Below are 23600 nucleotides of genomic sequence, written 5' to 3' on the forward strand. Positions count from 1 at the left end.
TGGCCACATCACCCTGAAAGCGCACAATCTCATCTGATCTCGGAGGCCTAGCAGTGTACGGCCTGGTTAATACCTGTATGGGAGACCATCTGTGAATACCAGGTGCCGTAGGCTTCTTTTTATGTTGTTGGCGTTTACCTGTTTATTTTCGCTTGTTTACCAAGGTGACCATCTTGGCGTTTAACAAGAGGGTTGAGAGTGCCCAAAGAGATCACCTACGGCCCCATCACCCTGAAAGCGCCCAATCTCATCTGATCTCAGAGGCTAAACAGTGTCGGGCCTGGTTAGTACCTGGATGGGAGACCGCCTGGAAATACCAGGTGCCATAGGCTTCTTTTTATGTTGTTGGCTTTGAACTGTTTATTTCGCTTGTTTCTCAAGGCGACCATCTTGGCGTTTGTCAAGAGGGTTGGGCGTGTCTTGAAGAGAACGCTTACGGCCACATCACCCTGAAAGCACCCGATCTCGTCTGATTTCAGAGGCTTAGCAGCATCAGGCCTGGTTAGTACCTGGATGGGAGACTGCCTGGGAAGACCAGGTGACATAGAAGGATCTGGCCTGGTTAGTGTCTTGATTGGGAGATCGCCTGGGAATACCGGATGCCGTAGGATTCTTTTTATGTTGTTGGCTTTGACCTGTTTTTTTTCCCTTGTTTCCCAAGGTGACCATCTTGGCATTTGTCAAGAGGGTTGAGAGTGCACAAAGAAATTGCCTACGGGCGCAACACCCTGAAAGCGCCCAATCTTGTTTGGTCTCAGAGGCTAAGCAGGGTTGGACCTGGTTTGTACCTGGATGGGAGACCGCCTGGGTTTTCCAAATGCCGCAGGCTTCTTTTTATGTTGTTGGCGTTGACTTGTTTTTTTTGTCTGTTTCCCAAGATGACCATCTTGGCGTTTGTCAAGAGGGTTGAGCGTGCATTTGATCTCAGAGGCTAAGCAGGGTTGGGACCTGGTTAGTACCTGGATGGGAGACCGCCTGGGATTTCTCGATGCCATAGGCTTTAGTTTTAAGTTGTTGGCATTGACTTATTTTTTTTTTAATTATTCTTTTATTAAGTAGAACAACATAAATATAACAGTCAACCATACAGCATGACCCAGGGTCACAATTACATTGTAACAAAAAATAGGCAGCCAAATAACTCTGGGTTCTCAGAGGGGAGTCCTACAGTTTCATGCAGAAAAGAGAGAAACCCCACCTCCGACATGTAGTACAGAAGTACTGAGTAACGGAGTAGTGCAGCTCCGTTCAGACAAATGTAATCATGGAGAACAACTGGGACCACAGCGAGCCAGCTTATCATGACCTACGTGAACCAGAGCAAAATATTAGCCGGTCATGTCCAGAACCCTGGGGTTCTTCTGGGTCCCGAAGGCTAGTAAGGAGACAAGGCATAGTCAAAAGGGAGGACGGGGGAAGAAGAGAGTGCAAAGACGGAGAGAGAGGAGGTGGGGGGATAGCGGCGGGAAAAAAAAGAAAAATAAAGACAAAAAGGGAGGGGGGAATGCCACCCAGGGCAGACATGGCCTACGTAGGTAAACATTAGATGTTCAGTCGTTTTCTGGGACAGAGGCACTGCTCACCTCCCGAACGTAGTCTCGAGTACCAGTAAAATACCTGCAGGGCCTCCATGTAACACTAAATGCCTCTTCAGTGTTGTGAAGGGTGGCGGTCAATTCTTCCATCCGGAGAATATGATTGACTTTGGAATACCACAGCACCTTGGATGGGGGCTGAGGCTGCCTCCACAGTGTGGGAATGCAGGCCCGGGCGGCATTCAGGAGTTGCATCGTGAGGGTTTTTTTGTATTTTCGAACAGGCTGTTAGGTCAAGTGTAGAAGGCACGCTGCTGGGAACCCAAAAGTTCCTCAAGGCCGGGCATGCCCAGAAAAGGTGTCCCATGATCCCCGTATCTGAATTTCACCTCCAACAAACATCCGGGATCGATCTATCCATTTTATTCAGAAGGTATGGGACTCTATACCAGCGTGAGACTATCTTGTATCCTGATTCTTGATATTGGTTTGCGATGGAAGCTTTATGTACTAAGGTCAGGATCTTCCCTATCTGTTGTGGGGTAAATGTGATGCCTAAGTCCCTCTCCCATTTGTGGATAAATGGTGGGGGTCGACTCCTCCTCCTGACTACTCAATAGGTTGTACAGGAGGGAGAGGGTGTGTCGCACAGGTTCCCTTTTGTGACAGATGGATTCATAGGGTGTCAGGTCTCTAGGAGTGTAGGGGGCCCTTTGTATGGCCAGAAGAAAGTGACGAAGTTGATAAGCACTAAACAAGTCAAGCGGAGGGTCAGAAAGCTCGGCGACAGTTTGCGTGGTCGGGAGCCCTCCCAAGGGCGACACCTCTCCCAGTCGCTGTTTCCCCACCACTGTCAACAGTCGCAGTTTCTTGTTGGTAAATCCCGGTGGGAAGTCTGGATTACCTATAACCGGAGTCATTGGTGATGGCAGGGGAGCAATGTGTGTGCAGCGGAACAACCTCCGCACAACAGCCAACGTAGCTCCCACTACGGGGTGACCTCTGAGGTCTTTTGGTAGGGAGGACAGGAGCCACGGGGAGGTCAATAGGGGAATGGATCCATCCTCAATCTCCATCTCCACCCACTGCTTGTGTGGGCCATTACAATGCCAATCAACGACTCTGGCTAGCAGAGTCACTCTGTAGTATTGTCTGAGATCTGAGAGACCCAGACCCCCCTTGTCCTTTGGTCTGGCAAGCAATTGCAAACGGGCTCTGGGCGGTTTGCGCGCCCAAATAAAGTCCCGGAGCAGCACCTGCAGTTGTCTGAAAAAAATTGGGGGTAACCGGATCGGTAATGTCTGGAACATGTGTAAGATCCGCGGGAGGGCCGTCATTTTGAATGCATTACAGCGCCCGAACCAGGTCAGTGTTAAAGCATGCCATTTTCCCAAATCAGATTTCAGTCTATCCAGGAGAGGGACAAAATTAAGCGGGTACAATTGCGCTAAATCCGCTGCGATGTCAACGCCCAGGTAACATATCGATTTTTCAGCCCAGTAGATGGAAAAGCGGAGCGGAGCCTCTTGGCCTCACCATCCGGGACCGATATATTCAATACAGCTGACTTGGCGCAATTGATTTTATAGTTTGATAGGCTGCCGTATCGCTGGAGAGACGCAAGTATATTGGGAAGCAAAATGTGTGGATTGGAGACAGAAAAAATTAGATCGTCAGCCTACGCCGCAATTTTGTGGTGTGGTGTGCCGAAGGTTTGGATATGCCAGTAATATTCGGGTCATTCCGAACGTGACACATAAGTGGTTCCAGTGTCAGAATAAAAATGAGGGGAGACAGAGGGCACCCCTGCCTCGTCCCATTAGTGATGGGGAAAGAGTCCGAGCACCACTCGTTCACCCGTACCGCTGCCGACGGCGTGGAGTAAAGCAGGTTGAGAGTGCCTGAAGAGATTGCCTATGGCCACATCACTCTGAAAGCACCCAATCTCGTCTGATCTTGGAGGCTAAGAAGAGTCGGGCCTGGTTAGTACCTGTAGGCTTCTTTTTATGTTGTTGGCGTTGATTCGTTTTTTTTTTTTTGCTTGTTTCCCAAGGTGACCATCTTGGCATTTGTCAAGAGGGTTGAGAGTGCCCAAAGAGATCGCTTACAGCAGCATCACCCTGAAAGAGCCCTATCTCTTCTCTGAGGCTAAGAAGGGTTGGGCCTAGTTAGTACCTGGATGGGAGATGGCGTTGGAATACTAGGTGCCGTATTCTTCTTTTTATGTTGTTGACATTGACCTGTTTTTTTTCGCTTGTATCTCAAGGTGACCATCTTGGCATTTGTCAAGAGGGTTGAGAATGCCCAAAGAGATTGCCTATGGGCACATAACCCTGAAAGCACCCGATCTCCTCTGATCTCAGAAGCTAAACAGGGTTGGGCCTTGCTAGTACTTGGATTGGAGACCACCTGGGAATACTAGGTGCTGTAGGCTTCTTTTTATGTTGTTGGCCTTGACCTGGTTTTTTTTTCACTTGTTTCCCAAGGTGACCATCTTGGCATTTGTCAAGAGGATTGAGAGTGCCCGAAGAGATCACCTACGGCCCCATCACCCTGAAAGCGCCCAATCTCGTCTGATCTTGAATGCTAAACAGTGTCGGGCCTGGTTAGTACCTGGATGGGAGACCGCTTGGGAATACCAGGTGCCATAGGCTTCTTTTTTTTTTATTTAGTAGTATGCGACATACAATGCAAAGGCAACTTCACAGAATGTGTGATACAAATAGTTACAAACAAACGATAATATTGCATGGATATCAGAGCCAATGGTAAGAAATTCGAGGAGAATAGCACGTGTACAGCTTTGCGGTCATATGAAGATGAGATTAAAGCTCCATCTCGTTGGGATCCTCTACCACTTAAAATATTATTGACACTAGCCCTGCTACCCTCGAAGAGTTTAGATATCCATAGATAGGGGAAGAGTATTGTGTAGTAGTCAAATGGGGTCGGAACATACCATTTTCTTTTCCCTTTTTTGAGTTAAGAAGGGAAATAGTAGAACTGAAAGGAGGGAGAAGGGGAAAGAGAAGATTGGGGAAGAAAATGGCAGAAAAGGAAAATAAGGGGTAAGGGGGTGTCGTGGGTAGAGTGGATAGGGTGGGGTCCCCTCCCAGGGAGCAAGAGACGCCCTCGGCTCACCAGCTCATCAGCTGTCCAACGTTTGGAACAGCGATCTTGTGGATGAGTCTCAGGACAGGCTGCCAGAATGTTTGTAATTTAGGGCATTCCCAAAAAATTTGGAGAATGGTACCAGCCTGTTGCCCACAGCGACAGCAGCGGTCAGATTGACCGGGGAATATTTTGGCCAACACCACCGGTGTACGATACCAGCGTGTGATCAGCTTATATGTGATCTCCTGATATTTACTGCAGAGTGAAGACTTATGGGCGAAAAAGAGTATTCTGTCCTTCTGTGGTTTGGAGAATGTAGTTTGTAAGTCCCTTTTCCATTTAGCTAGGAAGGGTGGATCCGTGGAGGATTGTGCATCTGTCAGGATTTGGTAGGACCTAGAGAGGGAACCACGAATTGGGCCATCATCCAGGCAAAGTTCCTCGAAGGGGTGGAATTGTCTAGAGAAGAACGAATGGTTAGGTAGTGATCCGAGGAAATGGATTAGCTGTCTAGCTCTCCAGCTATCCATTGCAACAGGTACTTGCTCTAGCAGTATGGTCCCTATGGGAATCAAGCCCGTGGGTCCAAGAAATAGGGCTGCTCTCAGAAGCCCTTTCGGGGCTTGCCTGGTAAAGGCCTGGTCAGACAGGCCCGGAGGGAATCTAGGATGTCCAATAATTGGGGTCATAGGAGAAGGGAAGTTAGTCAGGTGGGAAAGGTGAAAATACTATCCATCTCGGCGAGCGAGAGGCCAATTAACGGGTGATTAGTCACACAGGGCTCCAATGGCCTCCCCGCCCAAGGCAGACCAGCCAGTGGAACCCACGCCATCTCCTGCTCTGGCTTGACCCATAACTTCAGTTCCCCACGCCGGTGTCTTATCACATATGGTCCCCCATCGCATATTGTCCGCTGTGTACTGCGCATGCGCAGTACACAGCAACACAGATTCTGAAATTTGCCGAGCATGAACGGCGCCTGCACACTGAGTCCAGGTTCTATCCCCACTATCCAAGTGGACACAGAGTAAGAATATAAAAGAGCCGAGCGCAGCGAGGCAGAACCCGAAGCGCGGCGAGCGAACCTCGCCTACGAGGGGCCCTCTAATATTCACAACCCTATGTCCGCTTGGATGGTGGGGCTACCACCTCCACTCAACGTGCAGGCGACGTTCAGCTTCTGAGATTTTCCGAAGCTTCGTCGTCTCCGTACTGCGCATGCACAGTACGGCGCAGACACTATATCATGGCCGGACAGTATATGGCAGAACACCGGCACCAGTCAACCACCGGTGTCATGTGCGTTGCTGTGTAATATAGAGCAGGGTCCGGGAAGCCAATACCTCCCCTCAATTTCGGTCGCAATAGCATTACCCTACCAATACGCATATGTTTTCTTCTTGGCTTCTTTTTATGTTGTTGGCTTTGACCTGTTTTTTTTAGCTTGTTTCCCAAGGTGACCATCTTGGCCTTTGTCAAGAGGCTTCAGAGTGCCCAAAGAGAGTGCCTACGACCAAATCACCCTGAGAGAGCCCAATCTCATCTGATCTCAGAGGCTAAGCAGCGATGGGCCTGGTTAGTACCTGGATGGGAGACAGCTTGGGAATACCAGGTGCCGTAGGCTTCTCATTGTGTTGTTGGCGTTGACCTGTTTTTTCCCCCTTGTTTCCCAAGGTGACCATCTTGGCATGTGTCAAGAGGGTTGAGAGTGCACAAAGAAATTGCCTAGGAGCACAACACCCTGAAAGCGCCCAATCTCGTTTGGTCTCAGAGGCAAAGCAGGGTTGGGCCTGGTTTGTACCTGGATGGGAGACCGCCTGGGTTTTCCAGATGCCACAGGCTTATTTTTATGTTGTTGGTGTTGACCTGTTTTTTTCGCTTGTTTCCCAAAGTGATCATCTTGGCATTTGTCAAGAGGGTTGAGAGTGCCTAAAGAGATCGCTTACAGCCGCATCACCCTGAAAGCACCCTATCTCTTCTGATCTCAGAGGCTAAGAAGGGTTGGGCCTAGTTAGTACTTGAATGGGAGACGGCCTTGGAATACCAGGTGCCGTATTCTTCTTTTTATGTTGTTGGCGTTGACCTGTTTTTTTTCGCTTGTTTCCCAGGGTGACTATCTTGGCATTTTTCAAGAGGGATGAGAGTGCCCAAAGAGATTGCCTATGGGCACATCACCCTGAAAGCGCCTAATCTCCGCTCATCTCAGAGGCTAGAAAGGGTCGCGCCTTGTTAATACCTGGATGGGAGACCGCCTGGAAATACTAGGTGTGGTAGGCTTCTTTTTATGTTGTTGGCGTTGACTTGTTTTTTTTGTTTGTTTCCCAAGGTGACCATCTTGGCGTTTGTCAAGAGGGTTGAGCATGCCTGAAAAAATCTACTATGGCTGCATCAGCCTGAAAGAGCCAAATCTCATTTGATCTCAGAGGCTAAGGCCGCGTACACACGGGCGGACTGTTCGTCCAACTTTGTCCGCTGAACAGTGTTTCAGCGGACAGTCCGCTCGTGTGTGGGCTTCAGCGGACAGTTTCAGCGGACAGTCTAACGAACAAAGTTTTTCGGAATTTCCGTAAGACTGTCCGCTGAAACTTGGTTTGAGCGGACAGTCCGCTCATGTGTAGGCTTGTTCGTCAAACTAAGTTCCGCGCATGCTCAGAAAGGATTTACACGCCGAAGGTTGCATTGCAGTGTATAGGACTTTGAATCTCTCGTCCCGTCGTACGTGCCGTTCACGTCATCGCGCAAGTTTTCAGCGGACTGTTCGTTCGTCGTGTGTGGTCAAGTCCGCTCATGCAAATTTTGAACGGACTGTTTGTCAAACTGTTTGACGACCCTAGTTGGGCGGACAGTCCGCCCGTGTGTACGCGGCCTAAGCAGGGTTGGGACCTGGTTAGTACCTGGATGGGAGACCGCCTGGGATTTCTCGATGCCATAGGCTTTTTTTTTAAGTTGTTGGCATTGACTTATGTTTTTTTTTTGTTTTATTCTTTTATTAAGTATAAGTAGAACAACATAAATATAACAGTCAACCATACAGCATGACCCAGGGTCACAATTACATGGTAACAAAAAATAGGCTGCCAAATAACTCTGGGTTCTCAGAGGGGAGTCCTAGAGTTTCATGCAGAAAAGAGAGAAACCCCACCTCCGACATGTAGTACAGTATAACTAATGCAGCTCCGTTCGGACAAATGTAATCATGGAGAACAACTGGGACCACAGCGAGCCAGCTTATCATGACCTATGTGAACCAGAGTAAAATATGAGCCGGTCGTATCCAGAACCCTGGGGTTCTTCTGGGTCCCAAAGGCTAGTAAGGAGACAAGGCATAGTGAAAAGGGAGGACGGGGGAAGAAGAGAGTGCAAAGACGGAGAGAGAGGAGGGGGGGGGGATGGCGGCGGGGAAAAAAAGAAAAATAAAGACAAAAAGGGAGGGGGGGGAATGCCACCCAGGGCAGACTTGGCCTACGTAGGTAAATGTTAGATGTTCAGTCGTTTTCTGGGACAGGGGCGCTGCTCACCTCCCGAATGTAGTCTCAAGTACCAGTAAAATACCTCCAGGGCCTCCATGTAACACTAAATGCCTCTTCAGTGTTGTGAAGGGTGGGGGTCAATTCTTCCATCCGGAGAATATGATTGACTTTGGAATACCACAGCACCTTGGATGGGGGCTGAGGCTGCCTCCACAGTGTGGGAATGCAGGCCCGGGCGGCGTTCAGGAGTTGCATCGTGAGGGTTTTTTTGTATTTTCGAACAGGCTGTTTGGTCAAGTGTAGAAGGCACGCTGCTGGGTTGTCTGCGATATCTACATTTCTGAGAGTTTTTATCGTCCCGGTCACCTCCACCCAAAAGTTCCTCAAGGCCGGGCATGCCCAGAAAATGTGTCCCATGGTCCCCGTATCTGAATTGCACCTCCAACAAACATCCGGAATCGATGTATTCATTTTATTCAGAAGGTATGGGACTCTATACCAGCGTGAGACTATCTTGTATCCTGATTCTTGATATTGGTTTGCGATGGAAGCTTTATGTACTAATGTCAGGATCTTCCCTATCTGTTGTGGGGTAAATGTGATGCCAAAGTCCCTCTCCCATTTGTGGATAAATGGTGGGGTCGACTCCTCCTCCTGACTACTTAATAGGTTGTAGAGGAGGGAGAGGGTGTGTCGCACAGGTTCCTTTTTGTGACAGATGGATTCATAGGGCGTCAGGTCTCTAGGAGTGTAGGGGGCCCTTTGTATGGCCAAAAGAAAGTGACGAAGTTGATAAGCACTAAACAAGTCAAGCGGAGGGTCAGAAAGCTCGGCGACAGTTTGCGTGGTCGGGAGCCCTCCCGAGGGCCACACGTCTCCCAGACGCTGTTTCCCCACCACTGTCAACTGTCGCAGTTTCTTGTTGGTAAATCCCGGTGGGAAGTCTGGATTACCTATAACCGGAGTCATTGGTGATGGCAGGGGAGCAATGTGTGTGCAGCGGAACAACCTCCGCACAACAGCCAACGTAGCTCCCACTACGGGGTGATCTCTGAGGTCTTTTGGTAGGGTGGACAGGAGCCACGGGGAGGTCAATAGGGGAATGGATCCATCCTCAATCTCCATCTCCACCCACTGCTTGTGTGGGCCATTACAATGCCAATCAACGACTCTCGCTAGCAGAGTCGCTCTGTTGTATTGTCTCAGATCTGGGAGACCCAGACCCCCCTTGTCCTTTGGTCTGGCAAGCAATTGCAAAAGGGCTCTGGGCGGTTTGCGCACCCAAATAAAGTCCCGGAGCAGCACCTGCAGTTGTCTGAAAAAAATTGGGGGTAACCGGATCGGTAATGTCTGGAACAAGTATAAGATGCGCGGGAGGGCCGTCATTTTGAATGCATTACAGCGCCCGAACCAGGTCAGTGTTAAAGCATGCCAGTTTCCCAAATCAGATTTCAGTCTATTCAGGAGAGGGACAAAATTAAGCGGGTACAATTGCGCCAAATCCGCTGCGATGTCAACGCCCAGGTAACGTATAGATTTTTCAGCTCAGTAGAATGGAAAAGCGGAGCGTAGCCTCTTGGCCTCACCATCCGGGACCGATATATTCAATACAGCCGACGGTGCAATTGATTTTATAGTTTGATAGGCTGCCGTATCGCCGGAGAGCCGCGAGTATATTGGGAAGCGAAATGTGTGGATTGGAGACGAAAAAAATTAGATCGTCAGCGTACGCCGCAATTTTGTGGTGTGCCCAGGGTTTGGATATACCAGTAATATTCGGGTCATTCCGAACGTGACACATAAGTGGTTCCAGTGTCAGAATAAAAATTAGGGGAGACAGAGGGCACCCCTGTCTCGTCCCATTAGTGATGGGGAAAGAGTCCGAGCACTCTGAAAGCACCCAATCTCGTCTGATCTTGGAGGCTAAGAAGAGTCAGGCCTGGTTAGTACCTGGATGGGAGACCACCTGGGAATACCAGTTATTGTAGGCTTCTTTTTATGTTGTTGGCGTTGATTCGTTTTGTTTTTTTTTCGCTTGTTTCCCAAGGTGACCATCTTGGCATTTGTCAAGAGGGTTGAGAGTGCCCAAAGAGTTAGCTTACAGCAGCATCACCCTGAAAGAGCCCTATCTCTTCTCATCTCTGAGGCTAAGAAGGGTTGGGCCTAGTTAGTCCCTGGATGGGAGATGGCTTTTTAATACCAGGTGCCGTAGTCTTCTTTTTATGTTGTTGACATTGACCTGTTTTTTTTCCGCTTGTTTCCCAAGATGACTATCTTGGCGTTTGTCAAGAGGGTTGAGAGTGCCCAAAGAGATTGCCTATGGGCACATAAGCCTGAAAGCGCCCGATCTCCTCTGATCTCAGAGGCTAAACAGGGTCGGGCCTTGCTAGTACCTGGATTGGAGACCACCTGGGAATACTAGGTGCTGAAGGCTTCTTTTTATGTTGTTGGCGTTGACTTGTTTTTTTTTTTTTTGTTTACCAAGGTGACCATCTTGGTGTTTGTCAAGAGGGTTGAGAGTGCCTGAAGAGCTCGCCTATGGCCACATAACCCTGAAAGCACCAGATCTCGTCTGATCTCAGAGACTAAACAGGGTCGGGCCTTGTTAATACCTGGATGGGAGACCAGTTGGGAATACTAGGTGCTGTAGACTTCTTCTCATGTTGTTGGCGTTGACTTGATTTTTTTTTTTGTTTCCCAAGGTGACCATATTGGCGTTAGTCAAGGTTGAGAGTGCCTGAAGAAATCTCCTACGGCCACACCACCCTGAAAGAGCCCAATCTCATCTGATCTCAGAGGCTAAGCAGGGTTGGGACCAGTTTAGTACCTGGATGGGAGACCGCCTGGGATTTCCAGATGCCGTAGGCTTCTTTTTATGTTGTTGCCGTTGACCTATTTTTTTCCGCTTGTTTCCAAGGTGACCATCTTGGTGTTTGTCAAGAGAGTTGAGAGTGCCTGAAGATATTGGCTACGGCCACATCACCCTGAATCTGTTCCATCTCGTCTGATCTTGGAGGCTAAGCAGGGTTGGGCCTGGTTAATGCCTGGATGGGAGACCGCCTGGGAATACCAGGTGTCGTAGACTTCTTTTTTTTTTCAAATATAATTTTTTCTCCAAATAGGGGAAGACGGTCCCCCGAGTACATAATGCAACAGAGAAATACAGAGCAAAAAGCAGCTGAACAATACTTGATACAGGTATATTCGCAACTGTGAGTCTGCCTTCCATCAATCACAACGATTCGAGGCACAGATAAAGTACTGTACCAAGATCCAGGGTCATACAAACCCCAGGTCCCTCCGGCATAATCCATCCAGAGGGGGTTGTGGGGCCGTCATTCCCAATTTTCCACTTTTTCCAAAAGAGAGAGGGGGTGGAGGGGGTGAGAGATAGGGGAGGAAGGCAGAAAAGAGAAGGGTTGAAAGATCAGGAAAGGAGAAGAGGGGACGAGACACGATGGCAGCCACTGTCCAAGGGGCCAGTCAAGGAAAGCTCAGAGCACTAAGGCGATAGCAGGCGACATCCTTCCAGGTAGAATATAAAGGTATTCCAGATGTCTCAGGTTTGTTTAAAAAAGTCTTGTTTACCTTGTGATGTGAGGATCAAGTCCTCCATTTTTTTTAATGTCCTCTATTTTCCTAAGCCAGTGAGTAATGAAAGGAGGGGAACATTTTTTCCAATAGAGAGGGATGCAGGATTTCGCCGCATTTATCACATGCCGTAAAATTGATTTTTTTTTGTACTTCTTAATGGGAATCTGTGAATGGTGCAAGAGAAAGAATGCAGCCTCTTCCTGGATGGAGAAGTCTGTGAATTTTTGTGTTATGCATCGGATCTCTGTCCAGAAGTCCACCAAGCTGGGGCAGGACCAAAAAATGTGCAGCAACGTGCCCTCTTCTTCTCCACACCTCCAGCATATGTTCGAGGAAGAGGGGAAACATTTCTGCAGCTTTGATGGTGTCAAATACCACCTGGTGAGAAGTTTAAAATTCGTCTCCTGTATCTTCGTGCACAGCGACATTTTGAGAGCCAAAGTGATAATGCGTTGTCTCTGTGCTGGGGAAAATTAGCAATTAAGGTCCTTTTCCCAGTTGGACAGACAGGTTAAGTGTGGGTAATCTGTTTGAGAGAGAATGTGGGCCAAAGGGCCTTCGCTCCTGCATAGAGTCTCAAACTCCGTCTGAGGGCGGGCGAACATTTGAGGATTGGGGATGGAATGGAGAAAATGATGTCGTTGCGCCGCTCTCCAAAAAGGCAGTTGAAAAAGCCCTGTCGGATCTGTTAGGGTTGAGAAAGAAGGCCATTTTCCATCAATGACGAATTTAGATGCATTGTCTAGGTTGGAATTTCTAAGTGGGTCCCCAGTTCAAAGGTTGGATGGCCACATATAGGGAATAGGGAAGTCAAAGACGTGAGTGTGTTTTGGGTAGCGATCAGGTGACTGACTTTCAACTAAGCCCCTATAGTGGGATGTGACATAAATTCTGTGGGTAAATACTTATAGCACCACATGGCGCTTCTTAGCGGAATTCGGGAGTGAGCTTAGAAAGTTTGTTTCGATTCCAGTCCAATACACGACCCAGATGGGAGGCCAGGTAGTAGCGTCGCAAGTCAGGGAGAACCAACCCTCCCTGTTGTTTAGACAATGTCAGCTGTGACCGCTTAAGTCTGGGATTTTTGTGGGCCCAGTTAAATTGAGTGAGCAAGGATTGAGCTTGCTTAAAAAACGGGACTGGAATCTGGACCGGGAGAGCTTGGAAAAGATAAGTAAATTTAGGGAGTATGTTCATTTTAATGAGATTGCATCTCCTGAACCAGGAATGGAGGCCAGAATGCCACCCGTGAAGCAAACCGCGGATCTTAGTGACAAGGGGTGGGGGGAAGTTCAACATAAACGTACGCACGATGTCCGGTGGAATGTAAGTACCTAAGTACTTAAGGGCTGTATGGGTCCATTTAAATCGAAAATTGGACTGCAAGTCTATTAACGTTTGCGGGGGGACTGTAACCCCCATGGCCTTTGATTTCAAGAAGTATCACGTATATCTGGAATTCCCGAAGGAGATTTGGCAAGGAAACTCTGGGATTCGTCAGCGAGAACAGCATGTCATCCGTGTAGGCAGATATCTTGCACTCAATAGTACCCATTTGGAGTCCCGTTATGTCTGAGTTTTGTCGAATTGTGGAGAGAAAGGGTTCCAATGACAGTGCGAATAATAGGGGCGACAGGGGGCAACCTTGTCTGGTCCCATTCCCGATGTCAAGGGGAGATGAGAGAACCCCATTCGCTTTGACTTGAGCTGAAGGGGCGTGAGTATATCTTACTTATCCATGCCAGCATCCGTTCACTCAGACCTATATGGCGAAGGACCGAGAACATCATTGTCCATTTCACCCGATCAAAAGCCTTCTCGGCATCAGTACTCATGAAAAGACAAGGGGTCCCAGATGACTTTGCTTTATGGATCAGGGTAAGCACCTTAATGGTGTTGTTCCTATCTTCCCTGGTGGGAATAAAACCTAACTGGTCAATATGTATAAGGGACTGCAAGTGATGTGCCAATCACGTGGCGAGGATTTTAGAGAATAGTTTTAGGACCGAATTTAGGAGGGAAATGGGTCTGTAGCTCCCACATAGGCCCGGGTCTTTGCCCTCCTTAGGTATCAACGAGATGTGGGCTCTAAGGGTATCCTCAGGAAAATCCCCATTCGAGCTCAGAGTATTAAATAAATTCACCAAGCGCGGGCCGAGAATAGGGAGGAAGGTCTTAAAGTATTGTGCGGTATATCCGTCAGGGCCCGGAGCCTTACCCACCTTCGGAGGTCCCACGGCTGTCTGGACTTCTTCCAGTGTGATCGGGTCCTCCAAGTACTCCCGTGATTCCGATGAGAGGGTTGGTAGACCAGAACCGGTTACATATCTGTCTATATTGTCCTGTCCAGACCCTGAATCGGGCAGGTTGTAGAGATCAGAGTAACATTTTTCAAAGACTTCGGCTATTTGGGTTGGGGTAGAGGCCCTCTGGCCATTCTCATCTATCAACTGTGGTATGTAAGAGCCAGATTTCAACTCCTTTACCGACCTGGCTAAGATTTTTCCGCATTTGTCCCCTGACTCCTACGTCAGTTTACGACAAAACTGGAGTGCCGCTTTCGCTTTATAATGGAGTAGGTCAGCAATATGGGTACGGAGTGTCCCGAATTCAATCTCTAAGGTCCGTGAGGGGGCATGTTTATGTTTCGCTTCCACAGAGGCAAGTTCACGAAACAGATTAGCAAGCTGTTCCTTCCATGTTTGTTTGATGCGCGCCCCGTGCCTGATAAGTACCCTGCGGAGTACTGACTTGTGAGCCTCCCAAATTATCCCCGGGTCACAGTCCTGCGTTTAGTTTTCTTGGAAATAAAGGTCCAATTCCCTGGTCACATCTGCTAAAACTTCCGGTATCTGGAGAAGGCTCTCATTAAGGTGCCAGAATAGAGACCTAGGTGATGGGTTCCTAGAGAGGGTGTAGGTAAGGGCTACAGGAGCGTGGTCGGACCAAGTTATATGGCCGATGGAGGAAGAGCTCACCAAGTGCAGTTGGTCATGTGGAATCAAGAAGAAGTCTATCCTCAAGTATGATTTGTGAGGGGAAGAGCAAAAAGAGTAGTCCCTTTCCCCAGAGTGTTGCAGACGCCAGACATCAACTAATTGGTCATTCAGTAAACACTTAGTAATCCGCTTTCTAGAGGAAATGAGGAGCGAGGAGAAAGAGGCAGAAGTGTCAACCGATGGCGAAAGGGGACATTAAAGTCCCCACCTAATATCAACAGGCCCTCCCGAAAGTCACATAATCTGTGCAGGGTAGTTCCGAGGAACGTGTCTTGGTGATCATTGGGAGCGTACACAGTGGCAAATGTAAAAAGGCGCTCTCCAATGTGGCCCCTAAGAAAAAGATATCGGCTCCCAGGGTCCACCAGAGAATCCTGGAGAACCCAGGGGAGCCTGCTAGAGATCAGAATGGAGACTCCCTTGGTCTTAGAGGAGGGGTTAGTAGAGTGGTAGACCTTAGGGAAGGATCTCAACCATAGAAAGGGGAGGCTAGTATTTTTAAAATGTGTTTCTTGTATAAAGGCCACATCAGTACAGGAAGTCTTCAGTTCTCACAGGAGGATCCACCGTTTTTCAGGGGAGTTCAGTCCCTTAACGTTTAGAGAGGTGACCTTGACTGAGTCTGCCTTCGCTCCTCGGGGAGGGGGAGGGGGACGTCAGAGAAAAGCAAAGAAAGTTGAACCAAGGTAGGTTTTGGGTAGGTAATGCATGGCGGGAACTAAGGGGGAGAAAGGAAGGGCAAATGGAAGGAAAGGTAAAGGGAAAAAGAGGCCGGGCACCTCAACCCCAGGGGGAGAGGGAAATGAAGGGTTGTCCGCACTCAACAGTACAGGAAGGGTATACTAAAACAGCACAATTATGCTATAGCGCTTACCAGATGTACACTGGGTTTAAAGCGCTGTCCTACTTGGGTTGGTGGGTAGACAGGTCAAGAGGGAGCCCCCGAATCCTAGTCCCCCCAGTCCCGGCAGTGGTAAATGTCACGTCTGATACTGGTATGCAAATAAAAGACAATCAGTAACATCATAGAACCAAAAAACAATAGTATAACCAAAACAGAGGTAGAGCATATAACTGTCAGCACTGAGGGGTCTCCTCGGCTCGCCCTAAACGTAGGCATGCACGAGGGAGCCTGTCACAACAGAAAAGGCATCACAGAATGGGATCCACCACCCCCCGTCCCAATCCCCTAAAGTACATGCAGTCCCCGAACAAATCCATTGCTCCCTTTGGCAGATTGTCCTCTTCTTACCCCCTCTCCCCCGTCCACGCCCCGGGGGAAAAGGGGCAGGGAAAGGGGGAGTAGAAGGGGGGAAAGGGGTAGGGAAAGGAGGGAAGGGAAGGGTGGGAAACAGGGGAGAGGGGAAAACCATGCGGAAATGTCAAGTCCTTTAGCGCACTCCCACCAGCAAACACCCAGACCCCATAAATTTCAACTCCTCCCCTCCATGGTCACCACATCATGATGAAAGAGGAGCAGCCCTGGTCGGTGCATGGAAAATCTGGCAGGCAAGGGGCTGGGGCCACCATCCCTCCATCCAACGGGAGACTTCACCCGAGCAGCAGTCCTGGGGCCCGCCAATTAGTGTCTCTCCTGCATCGCCATCGGGGGCTGTGTAGAGCATCCAGAGGGAGGCTGGGACTGCCCAAACAGTAAGGGGTAAATCCTCCAGGGGGGTCCAGAGTCACCCTTGAGGGAAGCAGTGTCTTGTACCAATAGGCTCAATAAATAAGTCATCCAGGGTCCCCAAAAGCTGCAGAAGGCAATGTCGGCAAAGAGTAGGTGGGAGCCAGAGGGGGGGACGAGGGGCGCAACCAGGGGGAGGGGACACATATGCGGGAATATCAAGCCCTTCCAGTACAGCGCACTAGGTATCACTCAGATCCCCCAAAGTGCAACTCCCCCATCTAAGGTAAAGACTCCAGAAGGGAAGATGAGCCGCCCTGGTCTGTACATGAAAGAACCTGCTGCCAAGGGGTTGGGGCTATCATCCCTTCCTCCAATGGGAGATGCCACCGGCATGACAGCCCCGTGTCCTGTCAAGTGGTGCCCCTCTGACAATGTCGTTGTGGTATATGTGGAGCATCCAGGGAGAGGCAGGGACCACCCAAACAGTGAGGGGTAAAGCCTCCAAGGGGGACCGGTGTCAGACAGGAGGCTAGCGGTGTCTTGTACAAGTTGGTTAATTAGACAAGTCATCCAGTGTGTTCCTGTGAGCAGCGGAAGGAAAGGTCGGTAAGGATTATGAATGGGTGGGGGCCAGGGAGTGCATAAAACTGCCACCAGATGACCGGGGCAGAGAGGGCAAGGGGATGAAAGTCAGATCTGGTAGGTGGGGGCGGGGGTGAGGAGTGTCCCTCATATTACTATCTGTATACATTAGCCTGTCTTTTGTACACATTAGCCGGTCCTCTGTATACACTAGTCTGTCTGTATACACTAGTGTATACAGATAGGCTAGATTATACAGAAGAATGTCCTGGGTATGCAGAGATGGAGGCTAGGGTATACAGAGAGAGAGGCTAGAGTATGCATACTTGCTAGTGTATACAGACGGACTAGGGTATACAGAAGGCCGGCTAGTTTATATAGGGAGGCAAATGTGTGCAAAAGATAGGCTAGTGTATACAAATAGGCTAGATTATAGAGAAGAACATCTTGGGTATGCAGAGAGAGAGGCTGGGTTACACAGAGAGGCTGGTGTATGCAGACTTGCTAGTGTATACAGACGGACTAGTGTATACAGAGAGGCTTGGGTATACAGAGAGCTAATGTATAAAGAGCAGCTAGTGTATACAAAAGACATCCAAGGGTCTCCAGAGAGACTCGTGTATGCAGAAGACCGGCTAGTTTATACAGAGAGGCTAAAGTGTACAAAACACAGGCTAGTGTATATAGATAGGCTAGATTATACAGAAGAACGTCCTGGGTATGCAGAGATGGAGGCTAGGGTATACAGAGAAAGAGACTGTGTTACACAGAGAGGCTAGAGTATGCAGACTTGCTAGTGTATACAGACGGACTAGTGTATACAGAGAGGCTTGGGTATACAGAGAGCTAATGTATAAAGAGCAGCTAGTGTATACAAAAGACATCCAAGGGTCTACAGAGAGACTCGTGTATGCAGAAGACCGGCTAGTTTATACAGAGAGGCTAAAGTGTACACAACACAGGCTAGTGTATATAGATAGGCTAGATTATACAGAAGAACGTCCTGGGTATGCAGAGATGGAGGCTAGGGTATACAGAGAGAGAGACTGTGTTACACAGAGAGGCTAGAGTATGCAGACTTGCTAGTGTATACTGACGGACTAGTGTATACAGAAGACCAGCTAGTTTATACAGAGAGGCTAATGTGTACAAAAGACAGGCTAGTTTATACAGATAGGCTAGATTATACAGAAGAACATCCTGGGTATGCAGAGATGGAGGCTAGGGTATACAGAGAGAGAGAGAGAGAGGCTGGGTTACACAGAGAGGCAGGAGTATGCAGACTTGCTAGTGTATACAGATGGACTAGTGTATACAGTAGACCGGCTAGTTTATACAGAGAGGCTAATGTGTACAAAAGACAGGCTAGTTTATACAGATAGGCTAGATTATACAGAAGAAGGTCCTGGTTATGCAAGAGATGGAGGCTAGGGTATGCAGAGAGAGAAGCTTGGTTACACAGACTTGCTAGTGTATACAGACGGACTAGTGTATACAGAGGACCGGCTAGTTTATACAGAGAGGCTAATGTGTACAAAAGACAAGCTAGTTTATACAGATAGGCTAGATTATACAGAAGAACGTCCTGGGTATGCAGAGATGGAGGCTATGGTATACAGAGAGAGAGAGGCTGGGTTACACAGAGAGGCAGGAGTATGCAGACTTGCTAGTGTATACAGATGGACTAGTGTATACAGTAGACCGGCTAGTTTACACAGATAGGCTAATGTGTACAAAAGACAGGCTAGTGTATACAGATAGGCTAGATTATACAGAAGAAGGTCCTGGTTTATGCAAGAGATGGAGGCTAGGGTATGCAGAGAGAGAGGCTTGGTTACACAGACTTGCTAGTGTATACAGAAGGACTAGTGTATACACAGGACCGGCTAGTTTATACAGAGAGGCTAATGTGTACAAAAGACAGGCTAGTGTATACAGATAGACTAGATTAAACAGAAGAACGTCCTGGGTATGCAGAGATGGAGGCTAGGGTATACAGAGAGAGAGGCTAGAGTATGCATACTTGCTAGTGTATACAGGCGGACTAGTGTATACAGAAGACCGGTTAGTTTATACAGAGAGGCAAATGTGTACAAAAGACAGGCTAGTGTATACAGATAGGCTAGATTATACAGAAGAACGTCCTGGGTATGCAGAGATGGAGGCTAGGGTATACAGAGAGAGAGAGAGAGAGAGAGAGAGAGAGGCTGGGTTACACAGAGAGGCAGGAGTATGCAGACTTGCTAGTGTATACAGATGGACTAGTGTATGCAGTAGACCGTCTAGTTTATACAGAGAGGCTAATGTGTACAAAAGGCAGGCTAGTTTATACAGATAGGCTAGATTATACAGAAGAACGTCCTGGGTATGCAGAGATGGAGGCTATGGTATACAGAGAGAGAGAGGCTGGGTTACACAGAGAGGCAGGAGTATGCAGACTTGCTAGTGTATACAGATGGACTAGTGTATACAGTAGACCGGCTAGTTTACACAGATAGGCTAATGTGTACAAAAGACAGGCTAGTGTATACAGATAGGCTAGATTATACAGAAGAAGGTCCTGGTTTATGCAAGAGATGGAGGCTAGGGTATGCAGAGAGAGAGGCTTGGTTACACAGACTTGCTAGTGTATACAGAAGGACTAGTGTATACACAGGACCGGCTAGTTTATACAGAGAGGCTAATGTGTACAAAAGACAGGCTAGTGTATACAGATAGACTAGATTAAACAGAAGAACGTCCTGGGTATGCAGAGATGGAGGCTAGGGTATACAGAGAGAGAGGCTAGAGTATGCATACTTGCTAGTGTATACAGGCGGACTAGTGTATACAGAAGACCGGTTAGTTTATACAGAGAGGCAAATGTGTACAAAAGACAGGCTAGTGTATACAGATAGGCTAGATTATACAGAAGAACGTCCTGGGTATGCAGAGATGGAGGCTAGGGTATACAGAGAGAGAGAGAGAGAGAGAGAGAGAGAGGCTGGGTTACACAGAGAGGCAGGAGTATGCAGACTTGCTAGTGTATACAGATGGACTAGTGTATGCAGTAGACCGTCTAGTTTATACAGAGAGGCTAATGTGTACAAAAGGCAGGCTAGTTTATACAGATAGGCTAGATTATACAGAAGAACGTCCTGGGTATGCAGAGATGGAGGCTAGGGTATACAGAGAGAGAGAGAGGCTAGGTTACACAGAGAGGCAGGAGTATGCAGACTTGCTAGTGTATACAGATGGACTAGTGTATACAGTAGACCGGCTAGTTTACACAGAGAGCCTAATGTGTACAAAAGACAGGCTAGTGTATACAGATAGGCTAGATTATACAGAAGAAGGTCCTGGTTTATGCAAGAGATGGAGGCTAAGGTATACAGAGAGAGAAGTTGGGTTACAAAGGGAGGCTAGTGTATGCAGGCTTGCTATATTGCAGAGCGTAATTTATCAGGAAAGAGATCCAAAGCGTTAGTTGCAGTAGTATCATAAAACTGAGAAATCGTTGCATTACTCTAAATTTAAAAGTTGTTCCGGTAGCACTGAAAAGACGATATTAGATGAGTGATCTACACATTTCGTTTACTATTGCAGAGAGATACCGGCTAAATGTTAATATGTTAATATGTGCTGCGTGTAAGGTAGAAATAAGATGGTTAAGTGTGAGCTGGTTTACCAGGATTTAGAGATAGTAATCTGTTTATTCTAATAATAAATATAGCAAAATAACTCTAAAATTAATATTGAGACAGTATATACAGGTCGGGTTTAAGTGGAAAAACACTAAATAACAGCAACGACGTGTGTAGGTTTTTATCAATCAGGTTCATTACGTGTCTTTAATCATGTAGTGAATATACCCCAAATATAGCATAAGTATGAGAAAGGATAATAACGGGCAGAGGATGCCATGGCAAAAAGACAAACTGCATTAGAATTGTGAATATGAATTAGAGATGAAATGCCAATCCCCACGGCTACGTACAGCAAAGCAGCTAAATATTCAGCTAAATATTCTGCAATAGCAGAGATTAAGTATTGCAGTCGAAATGAGATCGGAAGCGTTAGTTGCAGTAGCTCCAAAATGACTGAGAAATCATTTCAATACTCTAAATGTAAAAGTTATCCAGGTAGCACTGAGTGGACTGATATTAGATGAGTGATCGTTGTAATACAAATTCAGTTTCCTATAGCAGAGAGATACCAGCTAAATGTGAAACGAGCAATTAAACTGTTCACGGTAGCATTGCATTACTCTTCATACGTGCAGCGTGTAAAGAAGCAATAAGATGGTTTTGTATTACCCTAAAATTAGCAGTATACGTAATAAAGGTGAGTAGGTAACATATATTTAGACATAGCAAACTCTACAATCTAATTTAGCAAAATTAGAACGGATAATATTGAGACAGTATATAAAAGTCGAGTTTAAGTGGAAATACACAAAATATCTAGCTTACCTTTACATTGTTCAATAGAGCGTTGCAAAGTAATACCAAAGCAGAATGTCGGAATATCAATTAGATGAGCTGATTGCTGTAATCATGAAATATCAGCAACGACGTGACAAGGTTTCTATCGTTTTTCAGGATCCTTACGTGTCTTTAAGGATGAGTAAGTATAATAACTGGCAAAGTATGACATGGCAAAGAGACAAATTGCATTAGAGATGTGAGATAGACATGAAATGTCAATCCCCATTGGTTATTTACATGTAACCATTAATGCAGTTAACGCGGCTACATACAGCAAAGTGTGAGCTAAGCAGCTAAATATTACTTAACATATCAGAGATAAAGTATTGCAGTTGAAAAAAGATCGGAAGCGTTACTTGTAGTAGCTTCAAAATGACTGAGAAATCATTTCATTACTCTAAAAGTAAAAGTTATCCCGGTAGCACTGAGTGGACTGATATTAGATGAGTGATCGTTGTGGTACAAATTCAGTTTCCTATAGAGAGAGATACCAGCTAAATGTGAGAAGAGCAATTAAACTGTTCCCATCGGTAGCATTGCATTACTCTTAATATGTGCAGCGTTCAAAGAAGCAATAAGATGGTTTTGTATTATCCTAAAATTAGCAGTATACGTAATAAAGGAGAGTAGGTAACCTGGATTTAGACATAGCAAACTCTATAATCGAATTTAGCAAAATTAGAAAGGATAATATTGAAACAGTATATACAGGTCGAGTTTAAGTGGAAATACACAAAATATATAGCTTACCTTTACATTGTTCAATAGAGCGTTGCAAAGTAATTCCAAGGCAGAATGTCGGAATAGCAATTAGATGAGATGATTGCTGTAATCATGAAATATCAGCAAGGACGTGACTAGGTTTCTATCGTTTTCAGGATCCTTACGTGTCTTTAAGGATGAGAACGTATAATAACTGGCAAAGTATGACATGGCAAAAGAGACAAACTGCATTAGAAATGTGAATGTGAATTAGAGATGAAATGTCAATCCCCATTGGTTATTTACATGTAACCATTAATACAGTTAACGTGGCTACATACAGCAAAGTGTGAGCTAAGCAGCTAAATATTACTTAATATATAAAAGAGATCGGAAGCGTTACTTGCAGTAGCTTCAAAATGATTGAGAAATGATCATATTGTCGGAATAGCAATTAGATGAGATGATTGCTGCAATCATGAAATATCAGCAACGACTAGGTTTCTATCGGATGAGAAGGTATAATAAATGGAAAAGTATGACATGGCAAAGAGGCAAATTGCATTAGAGATTTGAGATGGACATGAAATGTCAATCCCCATTGGTTACTTACATGTAAACGCGGCTACATACAGCAAAGTGTGAGCTAAGCAGCTAAAGGGTATTTAATAGTAAATTGACGTAGCTTGAAAATTCCAACGTTTAAATCGTTCCATTAATTTTGTAACGCACGAAGACGGCTTACACTGACTGTTTTCCGTTTCTACTGCTTATCGGCATAATGTATCAGTAACCATGAACATTAATAGTGATAGACAGCTTACATTAGGATGTATGCATGAGGTGAATGTAAAATAGTTGCATTATGTGTTATTAATGTAATCAAACTGTATTGCTATGCTTTGCTACTGCAACCACTTCTCAATCAAGTAAACCGCCCCACTGCTTTTCTCACATTTTGCTGCTGTTAAAAAATGTGTTGCAAGTGTTAGGTGTTACAAATGGTTATCAGTGCGACAGTTAATGTGGAGAAGAAGTAATACACAAAATAGAGTCAGAAAGAGAATCCTATTGCATAGAGGTCGCGAGAGATGGTTGCATTGCTCTTATGTGCAGTGTGTAAAAGGATTTAAAAAGATGGTTTTGTGTGACTTTTGCTTTAACGTAAAATTAGCTGTAGACATTATAACTATGGTTAGGTTTACAATGATTTAGAGTTAATAATCTCTATAATATAATAATAATAAGTATAGCAAAACAAATTAGGAAAATATTGAGGCATATAGGTCGAGATAACGTGAATACACAAAAGGGTAATATCCTCATTAAGGCAGAATGTCGGAAAAGCAATGAGATTCGATGGTTGCAACATAAAACAAAATATGAGAACGGCTAAAATACAGAACAACAGTACATAATTTAAGAGTACAGTAGAATATAGTATAAATTATTTAAGATTAAATAGACTTAGAATGAAAAAAATCTAAGTTTAAATCGTTGAGTAAATC

General features: G+C 46.5%; 7 pseudogenes; all 7 read left to right on the forward strand.

The window, feature by feature from the left end:
- Window positions 1–213: 213 nt before the first annotated feature.
- Window positions 214–332, forward strand: LOC143931352 (5S ribosomal RNA; annotated as a pseudogene).
- Window positions 333–3850: 3518 nt separating this feature from the next.
- Window positions 3851–3969, forward strand: LOC143932678 (5S ribosomal RNA; annotated as a pseudogene).
- A 101-nt stretch (window positions 3970–4070) lies between these two features.
- LOC143932355 (5S ribosomal RNA) lies at window positions 4071–4189 on the forward strand (annotated as a pseudogene).
- A 1965-nt stretch (window positions 4190–6154) lies between these two features.
- LOC143931775 (5S ribosomal RNA) lies at window positions 6155–6273 on the forward strand (annotated as a pseudogene).
- A 4380-nt stretch (window positions 6274–10653) lies between these two features.
- LOC143931850 (5S ribosomal RNA) lies at window positions 10654–10772 on the forward strand (annotated as a pseudogene).
- A 95-nt stretch (window positions 10773–10867) lies between these two features.
- On the forward strand, window positions 10868–10987 carry LOC143931535 (5S ribosomal RNA; annotated as a pseudogene).
- Window positions 10988–11085: 98 nt separating this feature from the next.
- On the forward strand, window positions 11086–11204 carry LOC143931797 (5S ribosomal RNA; annotated as a pseudogene).
- The last annotated feature ends 12396 nt before the right edge of the window (window positions 11205–23600 follow it).

The sequence above is a fragment of the Lithobates pipiens genome, unplaced genomic scaffold (genome assembly GCF_037356315.1).
Source record: "Lithobates pipiens isolate NorthernLeopardFrog02 unplaced genomic scaffold, aLitPip1_a1.2 Scaffold_25, whole genome shotgun sequence".
Classification (NCBI taxonomy): Eukaryota; Metazoa; Chordata; class Amphibia; order Anura; family Ranidae; genus Lithobates; species Lithobates pipiens.